Consider the following 14,393-nt stretch of genomic DNA (forward strand, 5'->3'; position numbering starts at 1 on the left):
AGTTAAACGATCCCAAAATTGATTTGACAGCCATAAAACTCTGAAGTCATCCCACCTTATTTAATTGCCATTTTATCGTTTAAATATTCTGTTCATCGGGAAAGTGAAAAATCATATGTAACCATTGTTGTTTACCATCATGTTTTTGTTGTAGATTTTTCACAGAAGCGCGCGATTTACTGTTCTTTTATGATTTACCCAGAAAATCGTATTTTTCAGCGTGGACTAATCGTTTTTGCACATAACTGGACTCCCACTTATGCATCAGCCAGCGGCGAAGGGGTAGTCTGACCCATTTCACTCCCAGCAGCGACGATACAAGGGCCTCAGCATGCCCTCTCTAATGGAATTACAGGGTACAGTCCTTGCGGAAGCTCAAGGTGTTATACATCGGACACTTTTGAGATATATCCTGTATTTAACCACGTTTTATTAAACCCGCTCCTTTTCCTGGGAGCACGGTAATGTATATTGCGTATATATGAAACTATCGTAATTATTTCATTAATATTGCTCTGTATTGCTCTTATCTGAAACTTATCGCACGTTGATCTGCCCAGTGACTTTTGAAAAATTTAAGTTCAACCTATTCAATTTGAAGAATCAGTGCTGTTCATACCATCATTTTTCTACATCAATATTTAAGTTCAATAATTCTGTAATGTAATATACTTATTTTTTAAGTGCAGCAATTCACCTTTTTTCCCACTCTAAGCCCAAGGGCAGTGAGAACACTGGAGTGGGGGAAAAGAAGTTCGTAAGCCTCATCCAGTTCAGTTTAATTAAACAAAATATCAATCATATTTTTTGTTGTTTACCGTTAAAAGAGGCCTACGATTTATTACTCCTTTTATGATTTTCTCAGAATTTCTTATCTTTCCTCGTGGAATTTTCGTCTTTGCACTGAACTTCCACCCTCTCTATGTCCGCTTTCGCTGAGACTTAAGGATTACACCTATTAACAAGCAAGTAGATATTAATTTTATAATTTTAAATTGGCATCACGTTTTTCGTTTTTGCTAGCTTAAATGTTCTTCTAAAACTAATTGTAATTTTCTCATCAAGCATATTCGTACTTTTCAATAATTCGAGGTGCCGTAGCCCGTTATTTATTTCTTTAATAAAACGTGATTTTCTGTAAAAATGGCATTTTTTATGTTGTATTTTTTTTACCCCGCTTCACCTAAAAACTTAACCCTAAAGGTGGAAACTAAGAGTAAATATGAGTAGTACTCTAAAGGAGGCTGCACGGTAACTTAGCGGTGATAAAAAATTAAACCCCTGGTATCTAATTCATATTAGAAAGTAGATAAAGTAAACTAAATACCGATTAATAGTGATACTCCTCCTCGTCTTAATAGCGATACTTCTCCTTTTTCGAAGGAGTAAAATTTGAAGGAAATATAATTTTCAATCTGAACCAACAGTAGTTAAACAAACTCTATCGTCTGAATCGGCCTATCAGTGGTCTTCCCAAGTCCTTCCTTCCAGAGGGAGGAATAGCGATTGCATTTTTTTTTCCTTTTCAATTTTGATCGTATTTACGAAAGCCGAGCATCGCTGCAGTTTATTAATACTTCGTCTGAAGGAATGAAAAGGTAACACAAGCGAGCTAAAGTTGATAATTTTCAATAAATTCGAATGCCAACAGCTATTAGCAGCTTGATTTATCCGGGGATTATGGTCTTTTCATTCGAAGGGTTGGCAGAGAATCGGGCGAAGAGTTGGCTACAGACTCTATTGTCCACAACAAGACTTAAAATGGAGGCATTGACTTAAGGGCCACCTCTGCCAATGATAACAATCACACATCCCATTTTTAGCCTCGCAAAAAATATTTTGGCGTATTTTACACGTTCATTTAGAAATATAGGCATAAAAATCGAATTAGGGTGTGAATAAATTGCACTTCAAGTCCGTAGTGCCAATTTTTTGCTAACCCTTTTGGAAATCTTAGCTCCAAAATATGAAATTCACGTTTATGAGTCAATGTGAAGATATGGTTACAATGTCTATCATTTTTGCTCTCAATAGATAATGGCGAATTAACAAATTAGTTTTCATTCAGGGGAAATGAGTTCGGTGACGAACCTCATGGGTCAAACCTCCAGCAAATTTTTCAATCAGTCCTTTGGAATACCTAAAACATATTGATGACTGGGAACTCTACGTCCGTCGGAAGTCCACATGAATATCTGGCTTATGCGTCAAATAAGTCAGGTTTAGCACATCTGGCAGCTTTAAGTTCCATGAAAATTTGCTAGAGATTTAAGGTAAATGATCTTGTATTCTACATGTTGCAATATTTTGTAGAAAGACAAGCAAACAGAGTTTAACTTCCATTCTTGTTTACGATAGGCATTTTATTTCGAGACATCGGACTTACACGGCCCACTAAATCAAACTTGGATGCGAAAACATGGCCATAAATTCAATCAAAAAAGCAATTCTGAAAAGAAATTCCGATTGTGACATGTCGCCTAAAAATGAAGTTTTATACATGAGTTTCCGTTCTATTTGATATTAGAGACCGTCCGATTTCTCGTCCAAATTTACATACTTAGCTGATTCTATGCTCAATAAAAACAACAAAACCCTTTATAAAGAGTAAGAAATAGGAAACTATGTAACCATATACTTTTTTTACCCCAAATAAAAACAGATAACGGACTTGCATCCCTGAGTAACGAGTGAAACGGCTTAAATTCGAAGCAGCGTTCAAAAACCTCCCAAGCGAATTGATATATTATCAGGCGGTCACTTAATTAATGAAGTCAAGAATTACATATTACCCTCCTCCTTTTTAAGTTGCTTAGTATTTTATTTACTTGGGAAACTGAAGAAGTCTTATTATTTGCCCTCGAGCTGTTTTTATAAAGTTGAACGACTATCTGCCTGAACGTTTTTAATTGAAATTAAGTCTAAATTATCGATAAGTTTATATTGAAACGTCTATGATCCTTTGCTGCATTTTTTTCTCCCCATCTTACGTAAATACGTCGAGCTTAATTAAGTTATCACCGCTAATTTTAATCCATGGAGACCACTTTCAATTTGACTATAAATTTTAACTTTCATATTGAAATGAAACTTCTCTGATTATTGGCTGCGTTTTTCCTCTCTAGGTTACGTGAATATGAAGAAAACGTAAGTTATTGCCGCTAAGTTTTACTTCATGAAGACCACTTTTAATTCATAGCTTTCCTTAAATTTTACGATAGAATTGACATTTCTTCGTTAACCCTTTCAAACCCAAACCTGCTTCGGGAGAAATTAAATTTCAAGGCTTCTCTCTACAAAATGTGAAGATTTAATTATCAATCATGATTATGTGTGTCAGCTACATATTTCTCCAATAAACTTAACAGAACAAATGAACACGTAGTTTAAATCTTTCCTGAATAGTGCATACATTTTTGATGCTACCTAGAAGCAACATTGGATTCTAATGGGTTAATTACTTACAGGGAAAGTAATACCAAGATGACATAAAGTTCCCCCATAACACATTAGTCAAGAAAAAATCTGGCTACCAGCGTCAGACGTACAACATATTTCTGTGATTGAGTAAAACCGTCAAAACCTATAAATGGATTTGTGAAAGAACTAGAAGAGTGGAAAAAAACCGCTTAAACCTTCAATCATTTGAACAGGCTAACGAATTCTGCTGACCCGGGACTCGTCCACTTTTCCATTCCCATTTAAACCAACTCCAGCCTTAGGATCAGGCTGACAAGGGTGGCTGCCTCCTATGGACGAAATTATTAAATTTGCATTTGAGACGGAATCAATTTCGTTCGATTGATTTTTCATCAAAAGTGACTGCGGGTTTCAATGGCAATATGGGAATCGAGGTATAAAAACTTCCCATCGACGAAACGGTAACGCATGCCTTTAATAAAGCTCACTTTAGGAGATTTAATTAATTTCTAATTTAAAAAAAACCTCTTCAGGTTGAAACAATGAATTCGCGACATCTCTCGATAGTTGTTACTCGCTAATTCAGATACATCTCATGCTAAAGCACCGGATTTCCTCATAGTTACAAAGTATACGAGTAAGATTGAACCCTTAGTGAAAAAACTGTTTAAAAAAACTGTTGAAATTTTCAACAGTTAATTGGGACCACTGCTGAACCCAACAGTAACTGTGGACAATTCAACAGTAACTGTTGAAACTCAACAGTAACCGTAGAAAATCCAACAGTGACTGATGAAACCCAACAGTAGCTGTAAAAAATTCAACAGTAACTGTTGAAACTCAGCAGTTACTGTTGAAACTCAACAGTAACTGCTGAAGTCCAACAGTAATTGTTGAAATACAACAGTAACTGTAGAAAATCCAACATTAGCTGTTAAAATCCAACAGTAACTGTTAAAATCCAACAGTAACTGTTAAAATCCAAAAGTAACTGTTAAAATCTAACTGTAACTGTTAAAATTCAAGAATTATTTCGCTAAGGGAACCTTTTATTGCATAAACCACGAGGAAAAATATTTTCTAAAGGAAACCGCGTTTTTGCCGCAGTCAAACCTCTGGGTAAAATATTGTTCCCGACTCCGAGGAAGGTGGTAGTGCCACCGAAAATGTATCCGTGTGAGTTTTTTTTGTATCTTTCATTGTCATCTATAGTGTCTAACTCTACCTGGGTTATATTTGCGTTGAATACCTCATCGAGGAATATCAAGAAATATATTTCATTCTAAATATGCGTGTGATTGAGGGTTTGTATAAAGGATTCAGTCGCTATTATTTAACACAATTTGAATCGCAAATTGATATTATCAGAGGGGGATAGAGAGAGAGAGCTCTTTCTTAGGTTTAATATATTTCTGCAGAAGGGTGTGATTTATATTATTTCAGGGTTTTTGTCGGATCAATTTCAGAAAAGCGTCATTTTCATTAATTTGGCCATGATTTTTTTAAAATCAGCATGAAATAAATATTATAGTCACTTAACATTGAACATATAAACTTGAAATGGAGAGCAACGATAGAAATGTTAGTTTATAAGGTTCAATTTATCTTCGTTTGATTGCTAGAGTTTTTGCTTCCCACCTAATCAATTTGGCTTCAAAGAGGCAGCGATATTTACTGAGGCTGCCGAATCCGTGCTTGATTGCCTTTTGTAGGGCATTCGAATATTGCAGATCCTCAAGTCGGACTCTAAATTTTTTGTCACCCACCGCGCATTTAAATGGGTTTACAAAAGTCCCCACTCGCGTAGCTGACGTACAAAGGGATCAGATTTTTCACGGGTAAATAAGGTACAATTAGGTATGGCTGGGTTAACTGATTAGTATAATATATAGACTAATTAAGGTATGATTAGGGATGACTGGAATTAGAGTTAACTGAAATTAATATGCATGATGATGTGATCTATCAAATTCATAGCTTTTTAATTCTATTCCTCGTAATTACAAACATTATAATGCAAAATATTGGAAAAAGTGGATCGATTGGCACTTATTTCCGCGTCGCGGACATATTTGAAAGCAGTTTAACATGCGACCGATGTGGCTACAGAAATCAGCCTTCTATGGGATGGAATTGGGCCTCCTCTATGCAGTCCCCTTGAGTAGGTCACTCGGACATCAGCGTGAAGTGCAGCACTCGGTTCGTCTAATGGGGCATTGAGCCGTGATCACCTTTCTTTTGCCGACACCAGGTTTCTCTCCACCCTTCCTTCCCTATCCTTCCCCCATGACCTTAGTTGTAGTTTGCCTCATTAAAATAGCATACCGCACCAGCACATCTCCTTTTCAGCACGAAAAAATTCTTCGATGATTTCTCTGTTGTTTTTATTCCGAATATTATTGTTATGTTAAAAAAAACATGGAATTTATTTTCAAATTCTTTTTAGCTTGGGTAGTATTTTCTGCACGAATATATTGAGAATTGCGTATCTTAATATCCTCTTAATTAATTAGATCATGGTGGCGGGGTATTGATAAATGTCAATAGGTCTTACGGAATGCAGTACTAGCAACGGCTATTTCTAAAATTTTCAGTAGTCAAATATAGTATGATGCATTAACACTCGGAGAATTCAACTCTTTTGTGACTAAATTACATGTATAAAAAGTTCATGTACCTGTGATTCATTAAAAAGATACTAATAAAAATTTTAATTGGTAGATTTAAAACTTTAATGAAATAAATAGAATGAAATATAGAAAATGAATAGAGCACGATTTTGCTCTTCATGCTACGTAAAGTGAACAATTATTATGGCTGATTAGTAAGTGTATACCATTTTAATATGCGATTGCTTTCAAGTGATAAAAATAAAACTCAAAAATTGAAGTCATTGCAGCTAGTCGGAATCTTTCTATCGCTTTCTTTACAAAACTGAGGTTCCCATTGGCTATTGAATAAAATTATTATCCCATATTTATATACCGATTTTTAACTATTCCACTAATCATTTGCATATTGTATTCCGGGAATATTGTTTTTAATAGGTTTGGATGCATTTACTAATCGTCCATAATGGCTAAAGGAAAAAAGTTCATTTCGTTATAAAATATTTTAGCAAATTTTTTTCAAGCTTTTATTCAGTTTTCTGAAAATATATTATTATTGCCGAGAAAAAATTATATCACATCAAAATGGAATGAAAGTATGTGTAAATATTGCTGGGTTTCTTTGCTTAAGATTTGACCCACCCAAGAAATGACACCATGGTGTCCCATATATATTGGTCACGCAAAAATGTTTTAACAACCCCTCACTTTCAAACTCCATTTGATGCAGCTAAATTCTGCAATGCACAAAGAGATAATTTTTTTTTTTATGACCTATTATCAAGTGATAATATCTTCTCCCGTCCAAATAATTCCAATGTCGAATTATTAAGACCTAACTAAGCGTAATGACTGGTAATTCTCCCATCTATGTCTCATTTTCTTTGGAGTGCTTCGCTCAGAATCAAGGGTGTAGCACAAAAGATGTACCAGGCGAGTCGGGACAGGCAGTAATTGAAAACACATTAATCTCAGTGTCATGATCCGTCCCGCAAACGAAGTGGGGAACAATAGAGAAAGGATTTTATATCTCCCCAGCTGTCTCCAACGACTATCAATGTTCCCTCAAGCCAAGGTTAATTACACTCGTTTCGATTGGTTACCGACTGGAATTTTTTTTTCAATGCTTCCGTTGCGGAGTTCGTGTTATTCTTCCAATCCCACCAACGCCACCATGTCGATACTAATCTTGCTTGCTCTAAATCGTACTCTGTCGTTTTGCGGACACTTCGAGCCATTGGTGATCGAAAATATTGTGGTTCACGAACAAAAAGCATTGCTATGTTTTGTCGCGAACTTTCAATGGTCCTGAATTCGGTATACACAAAAAAATCCTATGTTCGAGTATTTCCTTATTGTCATGTTTAGGAACCGTTTTCATTTCTTATTTTCGAGGCGTCTTGCAAATTGAATCGTTGAGCTGACTTCATTCTTATTAATATCTAACATCACCAGACAGAAGATTTGGACTAGTTTGACGAATTTACCATAAAATATTCTTTACCAAAACTAAAAATGTATCATGATAAATAATTATATTTAGGCGTAGCAAACTACGAGTCGTTATACATTGTATTTATGTTAGCATTTCAAGACTATGATTACTTACTACGGTTTTACTTGCTGTATCAACATTTTGTCATTAGTGTTTTCTGTACGTGTTGGTTATCACCTTTCTTTATTATGGAAGTTTAATTATTTAAGAAGAATTAATGGAAGTATTGCATCCGTTCGCACTCGGCTCCGACCCTCCGACCCGGCTATATTGCTTATTTGGAACCCTTTGTCTCAATTCATGCTATTTTCCTCCAGGTTAATTTCAATTTTCCTCCTCTGCAATGCGATCTCAATAATTATTCGTGTGGTATAGAGTCTTTGTGCTTAAGAAATTTATTCTACGGTCCAAGGTCCAAGCAATGCTCTGCTACCGCTGATTTCAGTGGGTAAAACGAGCGTATGCATCCTTCATGTTCTGTCAGCCGTTACTCTATCTAAAATTCTACATCGTCTTAGTTTTGTATACTAGCATGCTGCTCACATTTCCAAAGAAACGACTGTACCAACTACCTACTTTCTCTTCCTCTCTTTTCTCTGTTGCCGCTTAGCAAACTTTTTTCTAATAACATTCACAGTTACCTCTTTTTCTGAATCACACCCTCGATAATCACTTTCCTCCTTAGCCCATTATACCCCAACCTTTTCCTTACAACAAATCTTTCAAAATTTTTGTGGAGCATTATTAAGTGACTCTTTCTAATAACATTCACGGTTACTATTTTTTTAAATAGCACACTCGATAATCCATCTCCTTAAAAATCGATATTTCCAAAATCAGTTTAAAGTGCTTAGTTTTGTATACCAGCATGTACCTCCCATATCCAAAGAAACAATTGTACTAACGACCTATTTTTTTCTCCTTCTCTTTTCTCTGTTGCCGCTCTGCCCCACCACCATGCTGCTCTGCCCGCCGGCTGACCATTTATTCCCGCCGATTCGATCGCTCGCCACTCTCGCAGTGACGTATCGATCTCGACCGCCAACAAGGCCCTGTCCCCGAGCAGCGAGGCGGTGTCTTTCTACTCGCGGCCACTGTGACTCGCCATTGCGGGGGCCTGAAGGGGTGTCTTCGGCGAAAGGAGGAGGAGTTCGAGGTTGAGGAGGCAGCTTTTTGGAGTTGGAGGAGTGTCGTGTGCCCTTCCCAGCGGCCAGGGCGACCAAGCATGGCCGAGAGAGTCAAATGGGGCAATGCCATTCAGTGATTGTGAGTGTTCCGGTGCACGTGTGATGGAGCCACGGGTTTACGTGCACGAGGCGTGTGTCCATATTTATTTTCATTTTATTTTTTTGGTCCTTCCTCGCTTCTCTCATCAGCTGTTGGTTTTTACTAAGAGGTCAGAAGTCCTTGCAGAAATCTCAAAGCAGTCATTCCCCTTTAAAAAAAAAATACTCCCTTAAACATTATTCTTTCGAACCTCCGATTTCGTCCGACTGGCGTAATTGCGTCCTCTTTTGTTTATTATTATTTTCATTCGTGCCAAATATGCTTCTGCTCTTAATATATGTTTTCGCGTAATATTTACAAGAAAAAATTGAATGCGTGGAGTCTTAAAGTTTTTTTCCCCCGCGTCCCCACGGCTGGTCCCAGTCATTTGTTTTCAATCCATCCGCACACCCTTCCATTCTTGAACAGGGGGTTCCTTCCCCCTCTCCCAACCCTCCAGGATATTTCCAAACACCCCTTCCTTTCCTTACCCCCAAAACTTTACCCCATTTCTCTCTTTCTTTCCACCCTCTCTACCACCCCCCCCCAAATACTCTGCCACTCACCCCACTGCCTCCAGACGCGGGGGCGGACCTGAGGGTTGGGGGTAGGAGGAGGAGGAGGAGGGGGCGGCGCGTGGGGCGTTCGTCGCGATGGCAACGGCCCCCTTGCCCCCGCCCCCAGTGCCGTTAAGGGGCGGTTCGGAGGCGGAGCGCCGTCGCCGTTGCTACGTATGACGCAGCTTTGACTTGAAGAAGGGGTGTGCGAGGGTAAGGTGGAGTGTTGGGAGCAGCCATTTCTTTAGGGGGAGCCGTGCCGCACCCAGGGGCCTCTCGCACCATCGGCCGGCCCCCGCACCCGCTCCGTTCCCTCCGAAGGCGAAACTTTAACCCCCAGCCGGAACTACCCCTTAAGTCTCCGCCCTGCCATGGTGTGACTTCCAGTCCACCACTGTCCTCGACTTGCAGGAGGGAGCTCTCCGAGGTCCAGTCTCTATATTATTTAGAAATTCGCGCAGGTGTACAAGGTTTTTTCCTCATTTGCTTGTTTCGTTATCATAGCAAATCTTTGTCTCCCATACAAAAATTTCAGTCATAGTGTCCATCAAAATGGACATGAATTTTAGGGGATTTAAACCTCCCAATGTGCATACTTGTCCATAGTTATGAACATAGATCATAAAATCAACGTCCTTGACTTACAGGAGGGAGCTCTACAAGGTCCAGAGTCGATAATATTTAGATTTTTCGCGTAGGGGTACAAGGTTTTTTTTCATTTCGTGACTTGCACCGATACGATCGCGATAACTCGCCTTGGTATCAGTACAAATGACGAATTAACAAAGAATAGAGACATAAAATAAGTGTTAATATTTGTCTCCCATGCTTAAATCCTTACTGATTGAGATGCGGATAATTTTCTGTAGGCCCCTTTCGCGAATCCATTTTTGAGTTTCGGGCTCGTTGATGCTAAAAATTCGAAGAATTAAATGTGAAATGGGGTATCTTTTTTTATTGGTGAGCGTAGAATGATAATTCATTTCTTGATATGTGAGCAACTAAAATAATAGCCTGCCACAATTCCAAATTACCCGTCTTGCACAGCGGTGGTGCAAATGTGGTTTATTTCACTCATGCATCCACAATGCTTAAGGCTACTTGAAGGAGCCATTGAAGTTATTTTCACCATGAAATCAGGCAACGTGGCTTTGACGACAGTTTTTTGCAACTTTGATCGATACTTAAATTGAAAATTTTAATTTCATTTCTGCTAAAACTTAGCATTATCAATCTCTAATTTTCCCATCTTTACTACTTATTCTTGCATAGCCTTATCGATTCACTCGAAGAAGATTTTTGGTTCATTGCTTTTGCGAAACTATTGGGGACATTCTAAGACAACTAAAATAAACCTATTATTCATATTCTGCCGAAGGCATTGATACATTGATTCTTGCCCATGAGGTATTCAATATTCAAAATAATACGAGGAATGGGGATTAATAGCATTGGAGCAATACCTTATCAAGTCCTTAGATGTGAGTTCTATTTTGAAGGTGATCTTTCTCCTCCTCATCTATGGTAAACTTTGCCACTTAAATGGTACTAGTAAAATTTCTTATTTCCCGAGATAATTAATGACTTTTTGTGGCAATTTTTTCACCTCTCGTATGATGAAATGTTTTTGCACAGCAGCAACTCATGGCTAAAATTTATATTTTGAAACAACTCTGTTTTCCAACTACTAATTTAATAACTCATTTTTCATTTATAATATTGAAAATAGCAATATTTTTATCCATCAAATTCTTTCCCCTAATTTGTTTTTTTTTTATCCCCGCTCTTTTCCACTGTATTTTCCACGAAAACGATGGATTTTGACAATGAAGCGACCGAAATATGTGGTAATTTAAAATCGGTCATTTTTTTGCAACACCGAATAGAAAAATGCTTTTAAACGACTTGTAACATGTAAAATTGCTAGGAGTTGTTTACATGGCTCTTTTTCCGAAGAATATAGGTTTTTTATAATTGCAAAACAAATAATGTTATCACTACCACTAAAAATATTTTACTCCTATTTTTTTCAATTTCTTAGGAAAAGGGATGAGCATATTACTTGTTGCATTCCTCTCTATTTAGGATTTAATAATATCTCAATCCTGCTTCTTGTAAGCAGTTTTCCAAAAACAATTCGCCGGATTCAAGTAACTATGAAACCCTCAACGATTTAGGATTTCCGTTGATTATACCATTTAAAAATAGTTTTTCCCCATAAAAATGCCGTTTTTCCTATTTACTGGCCAAAATATGTATTACAAGTTAATTGCATTTTTATTTCTTCTGCATTTTTCTTTTCTTGATATCGCTCTTAGATATTTCAATTTATAAGTCACCTCCCCATGAATCCTCTTACTGAAAAATTTTCCAGTCTCACGATTTCAATGAATACTGCCCGGGATCGATTTTTATACTTGTTATAAAAACTTAAGAAATCTATGATTACTGGGCTTCCCTCCTGTTCAAGTCGAATTTTCCTCACCAAAAGCAATTATGAACCTATTTGCACCTGGTTGCCCCCCTGAGAGTGTATTTCCCCCCTTTATTCTGTCTTATTTTCTCTGCTTTGTAATCTGTCTCAAACTCACCATCCCTTCAGTATAAACATTCGAGCCGCTTATCGCGTGTAGTTTTTTCCTCATGAATGTAACATGTAGCTCCTCTTTCATCTTATGCTTTCCCATAGTCCTTCCGATACTCGGCACTAACCTTCTGGGATCTCGCCTCCGGCCCCTTTTAGTTCGGAAGAAATTTAGAAAGAAAGCTTCTTCCGGTATCCCGATGAAATCAATCGAATTTTTCCCGTTTCCTTCGAGGCATGGTGTGAATCCATTGTGATTACCCCCATTACCTTTCTCAACTTTTGTCATCGGTGACCCAGATCTGTCTCCGTTACACACCCCTGCCTACAGTGAGAGATCCCCTTGCTTCTACTGCTTGTCCCAGGGAGCTCAAACAAGAGTGCACCGGGGTTTGAACCCCGGCTTGAGAAGATGGCGTGTGTGTTTGTGTTTTTTTTCTTATTTTTTGGTGATTCGCGAGTGTCTATTGCTTTTCGCGTGCGTGATTTTTTTTTGAGTCCGTAATATCGTCGGATGTGAACGGTGTCCGCTGTCCCCATCCCTCCAAGATCCCCATTTATTCATCATCTGAACTCCCACGCAGCCGAACGGCTATGCAAACGCCCCACCCACTCCGGACTTCGCTCACTAGCTCCCTCTATCATCGCCTCTTCGCACTACTCCGCGACGGTGTCGCCGCTCTGCGGCGGGTCCGCAGAGTTCTGGTGCGCCGCCGTTCGCTTGAAGACAACGTGAGGAGGAAGTGGCCCATCCCATCCCTACCACCTCTGACAGATTTACCCCTCTCTCCCCTTTTTCCCTCGGTGTTTCGGAAGTCTTCGAAGAAGGAGGAAAGGTAGGATAAGTCCCGAGTTCAGCAGACTGAAGAGAGCGGATGCGAGGAAAGGATGAAGATTTTGTACGCCGGGAAGAGTTTGTAGCTGATGAGTGAGAGGGAAGAGGACAGTATCCTAGTTTATCGTCCAGGCGACCGCGCATCCGCTGCTTTCAACCGCGCTACTCATGGGAGAAGCCGGAACGAAGAGCTACAGCCCCGAAAACCCGTCTCGCGCCCAAGGTCCCTCCACGTTTTTTTTTCTCGTTCTTTATTTTTTCACCGTGTAAAAGGAGCGCGGGAGAGGAAGGAAATAAACGCGAGTTTATAGAAAAGCCGAGTTGCTGAGACATCCTTGAGAAAAGGAGAAAAATTGCGAGGGATATTGTGTGAATCGCACTACCTTATAGCCGGGGAGAAAATGTTGAGAATTATTCTCCCGCCTCATTGTTTTTTGGCGCAATAATTAAGGGTTATATATATCTATACATGAATAAATAAATATATATATACGATGCATGAAGATTAAATTGCATACTATGAGGAGATGGATGGATGTGGACATGATTTTGAAAAAAAAATAATAATAAAAACGAATATTCATTATTTTAAAAAAATTAACAAAATATAAGCCGAAGGTCAAAAACACCATCGCAGGTGTTCAGACCCTTTAAAAACTTTAGGTATTAGTCAGAGGAAAGGCATAGAGCGTTGTACGTAAGAAAAATATTGGTTATGCTGATATTCAATCAAATGTAGGAAATTTAAAAAAAAATAAGAAGTGATATCGATTTTTTCTGCGAGAAATTTTATTTCTCCGTTAAAAGAGGTGCCCATGAAGTGATTAGTGGGTCTCGCAGTTAAAACTCGTGATTGGGACTAACTTGTGATTTTTACAAAGGCCTCCGTTTCAAATGTTATAACCCTGTGAGAACGAATGCTTATTAATTCAAGGTGCTGCTAGTTGGTATGAATATGGAAAACAATGACTTTGTAAAAAAAAGTTAACACTGTTATAAAACTGTGTGCCCTTGGAAGAAAATTTTTACGTTCAAAGGGCTTGAAGTGCAGCATGTCTCACGTGAACACATATTTGCGATATACGATCTCAGAACTATCACGTGTGCTCTGGCAGTTTGTGAGAGGTTTTGGGCTTTCATTTGGGGATAAAAAAGAATATAGGTCATCTGTTTCACATCCGGTCCAACGCGCATTGACATATGCACTAAAAAAAACTATCTTTCGGTGAAAGGAAATATGCATGCAAAGCCGAAAAAATTCTGATGTGCAATCACAACCAATATTCATCTAACACGTGCATATGTCATCCTATAAATCGTGGCGATCATATGTATTTAGCCTCGAAATATTTTACTTAATCTTACTTTTTCCAGAATTTCGCTATTTCTATTTTTAGCTCTATAACTTTTATAATTTTCTTTGTATCATTAAAACTATTACTGTCCCAGTGAATGTCTGTAGCGAAATTTAGAAGGATATTTCTGGCAGAGTCCGGTAAAAGAGTGCAATGATCCAATTTTCCATTAAAATGCCAACCCTGTCAGAGTATTACAACTTGATCTGAATAAAACATTGAATTACTTTGCAAACAAGAGCTATCTAGGAGAGTTGTACCCATTTACTTGG

This window comes from Ischnura elegans, chromosome 9 (genome assembly GCF_921293095.1).
Source record: "Ischnura elegans chromosome 9, ioIscEleg1.1, whole genome shotgun sequence".
Classification (NCBI taxonomy): Eukaryota; Metazoa; Arthropoda; class Insecta; order Odonata; family Coenagrionidae; genus Ischnura; species Ischnura elegans.